General features: G+C 37.7%; 1 pseudogene; it reads right to left on the bottom strand.

The window, feature by feature from the left end:
- Window positions 1-8,732: 8,732 nt before the first annotated feature.
- On the bottom strand, window positions 8,733-10,088 carry LOC122128270 (annotated as a pseudogene).
- Window positions 10,089-10,361: the final 273 nt, after the last annotated feature.

Below are 10,361 nucleotides of genomic sequence, written 5' to 3' on the forward strand. Positions count from 1 at the left end.
TCCAGATTCCTCTGAGCAAAAACATCAGATAATTTTCTTTGTGCTTGATTTAGTCTCACAAAATATTATTCTTTCAGGCTTAGTGAAATAGCTTTGAAGTTTCCTACAATTTTATTCCACATGAATTACTTTTCCTCAGAGTACTAATTCAGCTTGCACCTTGTTATGTCCTATCCAATGTTTATATTTGCTTTTCTGATCTTGCTGACTCAACCTGATGAGTATAAAGCTATGGAGTCAGCAACATCTTGGACTTGTTCTGCTGCTATGCTTTGTTGTTAACTTTTAATTCTATTGCTATTTTTTGGTTAGGGAATTCTTCCAGTGTGATATTGGGAATCACAATTCTTGGGTTGTAGGATACTGTAATCATATTCGATATGGACAACATCCACTGAAGGGTGATCTTATGGCCCTGAGTATTAATTCGTTGGAACTGGCAGAGAATTTTTATGTTCTCTGTGGACAGAGATTACATATGTATTATATTATATATTTATGAATTATATATAACTTTTTATTTAAGTTCTTATGACCTAAAAACTTGAACATAATGCTTCAATTGTTCTGTTATTGATTGTTGCTTGTCCAATCTCTCAGTTTAACTTCTCAAACTCAGTTTTGGTTTGCTTTTTTTGGTCTCCAGTGTCTTGATTTCTTTCCATTATTATCTATCTATATAGAGATAGATAGCTTTCTCTAATATATAATTTATATATGTACATGTACATAGAGATAGGGAGACAGAGTAAGATACAGATAATGAGAGAAATAGATAAACACATCCTGGGCAAGCACATGGAGCAGGCCAAGGGGATGAGATCCTTCTTCATAGAATGACTTTATATAGAAGTCTGTATCTATAAAATTAGGTGATTTCCCAGAAGTCCCAGAGCAAATGCCTCAAGGCTAGGCATTCATATTAAATGTTTACTTAAACAGTAAACAAGGGCTGGGAAGGTGGCTCCGTGGTAGAGTGCTTGCCTTGCATTCATGAGGCCCTGGGTTCGATTCCTCAGCACCACATAAGCAAAAAGAAAAAAGCCGGAAGTGGCGCTGTGGCTCAAGTGGTAGAGCGCTAGCCTTGAACTGAAGAGCTGAGGGACAGCACCCAGGCCCAGAGTTCAGGCCCCACGACTGGACCAAAAAAAAAAAAAGCAGTGTGTATGTTTTTATCATTGGAAAACTATTCTAGATTAGTAGACATACCTAGTAGACATGCATACCTAGTAGACATGTATGTCTACTACATCTAGACACACCACCTAACATGTCAACTAGGTGATGTGTCTAGACATTGTATGTGAATTGCCCTACAGTTCCTCTGTAAGTCCTACCTGTGCCTGAAGCCCTGCTTCTCTGACTGGATCTCTTGGTCTGTCTGAGGATTTCTGGAAGTTCAGGAAGTAACAACCCTCTATTACCTTTTCCTTTTCATAAGAGTTCTGATGAATAAGCAAAATTAATTTCCCTGCGAGGGGCTGTTTGTTCCAGAAGATGGAATAATAGGATTCCCCAGTCCCATACAAACAGTCTAGGGTCACAGCCTCCTTTTCCACCAGCAGAATTGAAGTTTGAGCTTCAGTTATCTTCTGGGCCATGCTGGCTCCTGAAATAAAGAGGACAGGGTCAGACTGACATTTTGTTTTATAACCAAGGAATGAAGGAATTTAAGGCTTGAAGCTGTGATTCCTTCCCTTCTGAGTTTCATTAGAAAACAAAGCTCCTCTCACTATCACATGCATGACTGAGAAGAACCTGAGCCCTGTGTTTGTGGACATCCTTACCAAGGCAGATAGAAGCAATGGCTGTCCCCAGCAGGCTAGTGATTCTTCCCCTGATTTAGACACTATAGGTATATAGGGACTTATTGTAAGACAGAGATGACTGTACAATGAGGTTGAAAGGGAAAGGAAAAGATACACATTCAAAATCAAAGAAGAACTGTATAATTTATTTTTAAAGGACAAAATACTTTTTCAGGAAAGAATTAATGGAACTGAAAAAGATGAGATTTTATGTGTCTACCTGGATTTGCCACCATATGCAAGTATTTGTAACAGTACTGTATGTGAGTTTGAGGTTTCATTTTAGAAGATCAGTACTTTAACCAGTATGTTTTGGGTGAAATAAATCATTCCATGCCTCCATGTTGAGGCAGACTTCAATGTGTGTGGAGTCTAGCAGCCTCCTGAAAAGTTGGATTTAGGAACAAGTCACACAACTCTATGAACTAATTCTTCAAAATAAATGTGTATATAGATAGATGAAGTGATGCATAGGTTCATAGCAATATGAATGCACATGTCTAGTTCCATAGCTGCAGATACAGAGAATTCTGCAATCATCACTGCAATCATCACCTTTCATAGGTACATGCCCTTTCCAGTTCTTTACCAAGTTTTTTATTACTTTCTAATGCTGAGGTTTAAATTTTGGGACTGGTGCTTGCTAGGAAGGTGCTCAAACACTTGAGCAATGCCACCATTTTTATGTTTGAGTTATCTTTACCTACCATTTTATCCTTTTATCCCCTGGAAATAAGCTGAGACTACAATGTTCCTACTTACCCTTCAGGCATTAAATCTTACTGTGGCTGATCTTGAAACTCATTTCATGCTGGGATTACAAATATTTGTCACCAGTTCTGACCCTTTGCTATCTTTTAAAAATAGAGTTGATGGTAATTCAGGATGAAATATGTACTTAACCTTCCACTGGCTAAGTTAACTACCTTGCCTACATTTTGTAAGAAGGCCAGCATTTATGGAACTGACTGGGGACACTTATCTCTTTGACTTTAATTGTTTTTGCAATTGTATTTTTCCTTCCTCTCTTTCTTTTGAACATCAGGATGTGTCTTCCTGATTCAATAACCAGGCAACCTTTCCTCTACATGATGAAAGCTCTTTCTTCTCCATGCACTGTTAGTACATTTGAGGCTTTCTTCATTCCTTCTCATCTTCTTATTTCTTCATTCTTTCTCATTTTCACCCTTCTTTTGCTAAGAAGAATTCTGAGTAGAATTATGGGCTGTGGCCCTCCAATGACCTCTCCTGCTCTATACTTTTACTGGGCTACTGTGCAAATTCCACCTTCTCCATCACTTGTGAAATCCTGAAAATAAATAGGATGGAACAATGTGGACCATGGTGACCTGGAACAAGATTGGAGTTGGACTTTTCAAGAATGAGCACAGAACAGAATAAAAGCATTTGACATGATTAAAAACCCCTTTATGAGGGGCTGGGAAGGTGGCTCAGTGGTAGAGTGCTTGCCTTGCATGCATGAGGCCCTGAGTTCAATCCCTCAGCACCACATAAGCAGAAAAAAAAAAGCCAGAAGTGGTGCTGTGGCTCAAGTGGTAGAGCACTAGCCTTGAGCTGAATTGCTGAGGGATAGCGCCCCGGCCCAGAGTTAAGGCCCACAACCAGACCCAAAAAAGAACCCTTGATGATAAAATATCTGGAGAAGCTAGGAATACATAGAACATTCCTCAATATAGTAAATATTTACATGACAAACTGAAAGCCAGCATTTTACTTAATGGTGAAAAGTTAAAACCATTTCCTCTAAAATCAGTAACAAGGATGTCCACTCTTTCAGTATCTCTTTAATATAATACTGGAATTCCTATCAAGGGCTATAAGGCAAGGGAAAATCATAAAGGTAATACAAATATGGAAAGAAGTTAAACTATCTCTCTTTGCAGATGACATGATCCTGTATTTAAGGAATGCTGTAGATTTCTCCTCCAAGTTAAATGAGTTGACCTGAAACTTTGGCAAAGTAGCAGATATAAAATTAACCCCCCCTCAAATCACTAGCCTTCCTGTAATCCAACATTGAAAAGAGTGAGGCTGAAATCAGGAAAAAATACTCCATTTGCAAAAGCCTCAAAAAAGTAAAATACTTAGGAATTAACTGAACCAGAGATGTGAAGGACTGCTATGATGAAAACTTTAAAAATGGAAAAGAAAATTGAAGCAAATTTAAGAAACTGGAAAAATCTTCCATGCTCCTGGATTGGAAGGATTGATGTGAAAATGGCAATACTGGACAAAGCTATCTACAAATTCAATGCACTACCCATCAAAATCCCAACAAAATTCCTCAATGATATAATGTAAGCAATCTAAAAATTCTTATGGAATAATAAACCCACTGAATAGCATTCCTTAACTGGAAGAACAGTGCTGGAGCAATATTGATACCAAACTCTATCACAAAGATGTAATGTTAAAAACAGCTTGGTACTGGCACAAGAATATGCCTGAGGACTAAGGACCCAGAGACCCATGACCATATTTGTAAATGTACCCAAAAATACAACATGGAAGAAAGCCTCTACAACAAATGGAGTTGACAAAATTGGCTATATACCTGCAAAAAACTGAAGCTAGACTCTTATATATAACCCTGCACCAGAATCAATTCTAAATGGATTAAGGACCTCAGTGTAAGACCAGATTACCGGAAAATATTACAGGCAAGGATAGGAAAAACACTAAGCACCATGGCATGGGTCAAAACTTCCTAAGTAAAGATCTAGAATTACATGAATCAAAGAAAGATGAGCTGGGAACCATGGCTCACAGCTATAATCCTAGCTACTCAGGAGGCTGAAATCTGAGAATCACTGTTTAGAGTCAGACAAGACAGGAAAGTATATGAGACACTTATATCTCATTAAACACCTGAAAACTGGAATTGTGCTGTGGCTCAAGTGGTAGCGTGCTAACCTTGAGCTGAAAAGCTCAGGGATAATGCCCAAACCCAGAGTTCAAGACCCACAACTGACCCCCCCCCAAAAAAAAAGAAGAAAGAAAGAAAGAAAAAAGGAAGGAAGGAAGGAAGGAAGAAAGTAGGGGAGAAAGAAAGAAAGAACAAAAGAAAGAAAGAAATAAGAAGGAAAGAACAAAAGAAAGAAAGAGAGAATGAAAGAACAAAAGAAAGAGAGAAAGAAAGAACAAAAGAAAGAAGAAAGAAAGAACAAAAGAAAGAAATAAGAAGGAAAGAAAGAAAGAAAGAGAGAGAGAGAAAGAAAGAAAGAAAGAAAGAAAGAAAGAAAGAAAGAAAGAAAGAAAGAAAGAAAGAAAGAAAGAAAGAAAGAAAGAAAGAAAGAAAGAAAGAAAGAAAGAAAGGAAAGAAAAAGAAAGACTGGAGGGGCTGGGAAGGTGGCTCAGTGGTAGAGCACTTGCCTTGCATGCTCGAGGCCCTGGGTTCGATTCCTCAGCACCACATAAGAAAAAAAAGCCGGAAGTGGCGCTGTGGCTCAAGTGGTAGAGTGCTAGCCTTGAGCTGAAGAGCTGAGGGACAGCACCCAGGCCCAGAGTTCAGGCCCCATGACCGGACCCTCCCCCCCAAAAAAAAGAAAGACTGGATACATGGGATTGCAACAAACTGAAGAGTTTCTACATGGCAAACATAGTTAGCAAGATAAATAGATACCCCACAAAATAGGAGAAGATCTTTATTAACTATGCATCAGACAAGGGCTGCATATCTAAAATATATGTACAGCTCAAAAAAATAATTCCCTCAAAAAGAAATCCTCAAAGAAACAACCCAATTAATAAATGAGCTAAAGGTTTAAAGAAAGACTTCTCAGAATGTCACAATCTGCCATGGTTGGGGCAGTACAATGATAGAAGACAATCCAAAGAACAGAGTTTTTGAGGGACCCAAAGCAATACTATTGGATGTTTAGACATCATTAACCAGCACTTTCATTGAGTTTAATACAGAGGGAGGGGATTGAAGATACATACAAAAGCTAGGATTGCAATTATTAACATGAGGCATAGTTTGCATACAAATGATTAATTTGTATGCAAACTATTATCTTAGGAAATATAGGGAAGCAATGAACATTTCAATGTTAATACAGCCTCCATCTGGAGGCCTGAGCCCCCATCATTCTGGGAGTTTTGCTGAGAGATTGGCTCTTTAATCTGTCAGCCCCTTCAGACCTCACAGCTTCATCTCAGCTACAGGGCTCCTCACATCAGAAGAATGGCCAATAGACACATAGATGTAAATCAAAATAACATTGAGATTCCACCTCACCCCATTAAAATGACCATTATCAAGGAAACTAACAATAACAAAAGCTGGAAGGATATGACCAAAAGGGGACCATACTATACTGTTGGTGAGAATGTAAACAGAAAGCAGTATGAAGGTTCCTCAAAAGACTAAACATAGAGCTTCTCAATGACCAAGCAACCCTACTCCTGGGCATTTATCCCATGGACCACAAACCAGGCCACACTAAATCCACCAGCCCAACTATGTTCGTTGCAGCAACACCATAGCCAAGATGTGGAATCAACCTAGACTCCCCTCAGTGAAAGGATGGATCAACAAAATATGGTATATATGCACAATGGAATTCTTTGCTTCGGTCAGAAAGAATGGCATTGCTCCATTTGTAAGGAAATGGAAAATGAAGTGTACATTTTTGTGGGTGTGAATGGGAGGGGAGAACTGAGAGAGAGAGAGCTAGGGAAGGGGAGAGATTGTTCAAAAAGAATCATAACTTCATGTAACTGTAACCCCTCTATATACCAGCTCTACAATAACAATAAAAACTTTAAAAGGAAACAAACTTTACAACTTTGGCCAGGGTTGGGGGGTGGATGAAGGGAGCAGGGAGTGGGGGAGATGGGAAGGGATGGGAAGGGGAAACAAAGGAGGAGGCAACAATGCCTGATAAGAAGTGTACCCATAACCTTGCCCATGTAATTGTAACCCCTCTGTGTGGTATTTTCACAATTAAAAAAGAAAAGGAAAAAATAAAAAAAGAAGTCTAGTATTTCATTATTTCCAAGTAACTTATTTTATTAAAGGTATAAGAATTATAACATAAAACTATTTCTGTTTTAAATAAGACTCATATTGAAGGATAAACCTGCTCACCATAGGAGATACTTAAATGGAAAGGAAAGAAATGTGTATACCACAATTGCACATTGAACTATGAGGCAGAGAAGAATTTCTTAATTAGTAGAAATATATTTAAACACCACTGTAGTTCTTTCTTTTTCATTGAACAAAACAATGGTTTGCAATATGTCATTTTGAGATCTGTGTGCAATATATTTTGATCATATTTACCCTGTCTCTCTACCTATGACTGTTTTCACTTTCAAATAGTACCCATTTTGTATTCACATCCCTTTTTTGGAGATCCATGCTGTCCATATGAGAAATAATGTGTGTTACTTGTCATTTAGAGACTGATTTATATTGCTTAAGATTATTACTCCAATTCTCTTTTCCTGTAAGTAGTGTTCATTTCTTGACTGGGTATTACCCTATTATGCACATATTCCATTTTTTTCTAATTGAATCATTCACAGATGTGGAGATAGGATCCATAACTTTTTGAACAGTAGAGCAATAAACACAGGTGTGTACAAATATTTTCTGAAAACTGACTTTGATTCCTTTGAGTACATACCCATAGTTGGTAAATTAGGATGACAGAAAATTCTATGTAGAGGATATGTATAGATTTGTTGAACCTCCATAAATCTTTTTATACTGCATGGAATAATTTACATTCTGACCAATGTGTTTGTTTCCTCCATACCCTCTTCTTACTGGGATTTTTTCTGTTATTACGCCTCTTTGTTCATTCACAAGAAAATTGTGGTAGAGCTTTATATTGCTAAAAAGGTAGTCATGTTATTTTATCCAACCAGATTGTGGTTGTATATAGAAAACATGTGTTTATTTGATGGTTATTTTCCTCTTTGAAGCAGGGAGTTAATATATCTTCATGGGCAAACTAAAATTCAGGTATTTTAAACTACATGCTAAGTTGTAAAACAGGTTTTTAATGAAATATTAAAGATTAGAAGCTAGAAATGATTAGGTAAGAAATAATTTAGAGGTACATTTTTATTTTGCTGAAAAATAATTAGAAAATTCTATTGATTTTTAAAGAATTTCTAGTTTAATTTTATTTTATTTTATTTTATTTTTTGCTTTTTATACCACTTTATTCCAACCTGAGCACCTCAATATAAAACTAAACACTGGTGAACTGTTTTCCTTACTAATTCTCAATTACTGTAAAATGTACAAGTTCTGCTAGCAGTTCAACACTTAAATAGATTAAATCATCTCTGACACATGGTAGATTTCATATAATGAAAATACCTAAAATAATTAGTGCAATATACTGAACTGATCAAAATAAAATAGACTTTGAAAAACAAAGTTGCAAGATTGTTACTAGCATTATAATACTTATGTTACAAATTACAGGTGCATTGTTTATTATGGTTCTAGCCATGTAGGAACAACCTGAAGCCCCTTCTTTTCAAAGGAGGAGAAAGAAATAATTAGCTGATTTAGTAACTGTACATTTTGTATACTTTTAAGCAATTCTTAAATATTACAGAAAATAATAAACATATGGAGACTACAATGCAGTACACTATTTACAGTACAGTTGAAGATCAAATTTAAAATAATCAAGTTTAAACGTACATAATTGTTAGTGCACTGACTCTATTATATTGGGAGGGAACAAGAGCCCCTCCCTCCCTTACAAGATATATATAATGGCCAGCAGTGATTAAATAGAAATCACAGACACCTGGTTGGTTTCCATTTTTTGTTGATGAGCTTACACTACCCATTAAAATACATTTATCAGTTTTTGTGTTCCTAGAACAAGATGGGGTTACAGATGACTTATTAAAATCCCACTTAAAAAAAAAAAAAACAACTAGCTACAATTTAGGTGCTACAAACATTTCTTCTTTCTTCCTGAAGAAGTGGGACCATTTCCTTGTAGTAATTTATTAACTGTGGAATGTAGACTTTAGATAACAGAAGAAATGATCATTGATGTGAATACTGTAGCTAGGCATATTTTTAAAATCTCCTTCTAAAAATGTTTTTCAAAAGCCCAAATTAGTTAATTTCCAAATCATTTTCAGAGATGACCATTGTCCCAGTCTGGAAAAACTGAGTGACTATAGGTCCAAGTAGTCATTTGTCTTTATCCCTAATGATGAGAAATTATTCCCTCTAACTTTCAATGAAACAATTATACACAGTCATTTCCCTTTCTATTGCTGAAACATTAGTCAGAGGGATACATGCACGTTATTAAAAATTAAGTTCAAAACACTTAAAATAATCCTGTATTAGAAACTTGACATCTATCATAAGTCTCTTCTTTTTGGAAGTCATACTGGGCCGGTTAAATGCTCCAATTCCACTGTTATTAATGTTTAGGAAGCAGAAAATTCCAGCTAGTTCAAACTGGAGATTTAGTTACTACAACACTGACTCCTGGTTGGCTGTGTCAGTTCAGTAAGGTCAACTCCTCTTCCTCTAGCAGAATTTGCTCCTGGATTCTGTGGTTCATTCTTTGGTAGCTTTTTAGCTATTGCCATGAATATTTCATTTACATTCATTGATGTTTTAGCTGATGTCTCCATGAATAACAAACTGTCGTCATCTGCATAAGACTGTGCTTCCTGGAAATCTACAGCTCTTTTGTTTGCTAGATCAGCCTAGTTTCCTGATAAGGCTATTACAATGTTAGGACTTGCTTGTCTCTGAAGTTCTTTAACCCAGTTTTTCGCTCTTGCAAAAGACTCCTCATTTGTGATATCATACACAACTATGGCTGCTTGTGCTCCTCTGTAGTACATTGGTGCTAGGCTATGGTATCTCTCTTGACCAGCTGTATCCCATATTTCAAACTTTACTGTTGTGTCATCAAGACACACAGTTTGGGTTAGAAAAGCAGCCCCAATGGTACTCTCTTGAAATTCATGAAATTGGCCTTTCACAAAACGTAGCACTAGGGTTGATTTGCCAACAGCAGATTCTCCCAGAAATACTAGTTTGAACTGGCATATTTTATTTCCAGTATTTGGCCCATTGGGTCTTGTTGCTCCTCGATTAGCCATATCCAAATTTGAAAGAAGTTCCTAATTTCACAGTGCTAAATGAACTTCCAGGATGCAAGGTATCAATTTTTTTCTTTCTGGAGATAAAGAGACCTGCGCGGGGCCGCAGCTTCCCGGGAGCGAGGCCCAGGCGTGGCCGGGAGGACGGACGAGGTCCGAGCGGCGGGGGAGGCGCTGGCGGAGGCGCTGGCGGCGGTGACGGCGGCGTCTCCTCCCGGCGCCTCTCGCCTCACACTGGACGCGGCGGGGCTCGAGCCGCGGTGCCGCCCCTGCCGGGCTCCGTCTCCGCCTCTCTCCGCTCCGCCTTCCTGCTTCCTTTCTCCTCCTCCGCCGCCGCCGCCGCCCTCTAGTTTAATTTTAATATGCAGCATACAAAGCCTTCAAAAATAAAGCAAAAGTGGAGATTGCGCAAAACAAATA

This window comes from Dipodomys spectabilis, unplaced genomic scaffold, assembly GCF_019054845.1.
Source record: "Dipodomys spectabilis isolate Male_0828 unplaced genomic scaffold, ASM1905484v1 ptg000327l, whole genome shotgun sequence".
NCBI lineage: Eukaryota > Metazoa > Chordata > Mammalia > Rodentia > Heteromyidae > Dipodomys > Dipodomys spectabilis.